This window comes from Mus caroli, chromosome 14 (assembly GCF_900094665.2).
Source record: "Mus caroli chromosome 14, CAROLI_EIJ_v1.1, whole genome shotgun sequence".
NCBI classification, from domain to species: Eukaryota; Metazoa; Chordata; class Mammalia; order Rodentia; family Muridae; genus Mus; species Mus caroli.
In genome coordinates, this window is record NC_034583.1 from 43,414,118 (window position 1) to 43,415,668 (window position 1,551).

Genomic DNA, 1,551 nt, shown 5'->3' on the forward strand with positions numbered 1-1,551 from the left:
TTTTACGATTTTTTTTAGGGTTTTAGTGGTTTTTAGTTTTTTTTTTTTTTAGGGGTTTAGGGTTATTTTTGAGTTTCAGGGTCTTAGTGTTTTTTATGAGATTTTTAGGATTCTAGCTATTTTTTTCTTTACAGAAATTTAGGGTTTTTTTTTTTTGAAAAAGAGCTTTTAAAGGATTTTATGGTTTTCAGTGTTTTAGGATTTTTAGAGTTTTCAAAGTGTTTTTTTTTTTGTTTTTGTTTTTGCGTTTTAGGGTCTTAGGTTTTTTTTTTTTTTTTTCCAGTGTTTTTTAGGGTTTTAGAGATCTAAATATATTTTTAGAATTTTAGGGTTTATTTTAGGTTTTTAGGGTTTTTTAAAAAGGATTTTAGGGTTTTTTGCTTTAGTTTTTAGGGTTTTAGGTTTTTTTTCGGGTTTTGAAAGTGTTTTTAGTTTTTTAGTTTATGTGTAAGTTTTAGAGTCTTAGGGTTTTTATTTTTAGGGGTTTTTATGTTTTTTAAAGGTTCTTTTCAAGGTTTTAGGATTCTTCTAGAATTTTAAGGTATTTTAGGGTTTTAAGGGTTTTTGTTTTTAAGGTTTTTAGGGTTTTCTTTTAAGGGTTTTTGGTTTTTTATTAGTTTTTAGAGTGTTTAGGGTTTCTTATTTTTAGGTTTTTAGGATTTTTTTGGGGGGAGTTCAGGGTCTTACTGTATTTTTAGGGTTTTAAAGGGGTTTTTTTTTTGGTGCTTTTTGAGGGTACTAGAGTTTTTCTAGAATTTTAAGGTATTTTCGGTTTTAGGGTTCTTTTAGAGTTTTTTAAGGATTTTACATATACTTAGGGTTTGGGTTTTGATTTTTTTTTTGGGGGGGGGGGTTTCGAGACGGTTTCTCTGATAGCCCTGGCTGAACTGGAACTCACTTTGTAGACCAGGCTGGCCTCGAACTCAGAAATCCACCTGCCTCTGCCTCACGAGTGCTGGGATTAAAGGCATGCAACACCACACCCAGCTTTACTTTTTTGTTTGTTTGTTTTGTTTTTAGGGCTTTAGGGTTTGTTTTAGGGTTTTAGGGTCTTTTTAGGGGTTTTTTTTTGAGGTTTTTTTTTTTTTTTTCAGATTTTTAGTGGGGTATTTTTTAGTGTTTTAGGGTTTTATTTAGGGCTTCAGGGTTTTTTATTGTTTTAATTTTTTTAGGAGTTTAAATTTTTTTATGGTTTCAGTTTTCTTTTTTCGTTTTTGTTTGTTTGTTTGTTTTTTGTTCCTTTTTTTAAGGGTTTTTAAAGGTTTGGGGGGGTTTTTGTGTGTGTTTTTTAGGGTCATAGGGTTTTTTTTTAAGTGTTTGTTTGTTTGTTTGTTTGTTTGAGGACTCTAGATTTCTTCTAGAATTTTAAGGTATTTTAGGGTCTTAGGGTTTTTAAGGATTTTTTACGAATTTTTAGGGTTTTTTTTTAAGGCTTTAGAATGTATTTTTTTTTTTTTTTTTTGGTTTTAGGGTTTTAAGGGTCTTTTTAGGGCTCTGGATTTTTTTAAAAATAATTTTAGTATTTTTTTTATAGTTTTATGGGTTTTTTTT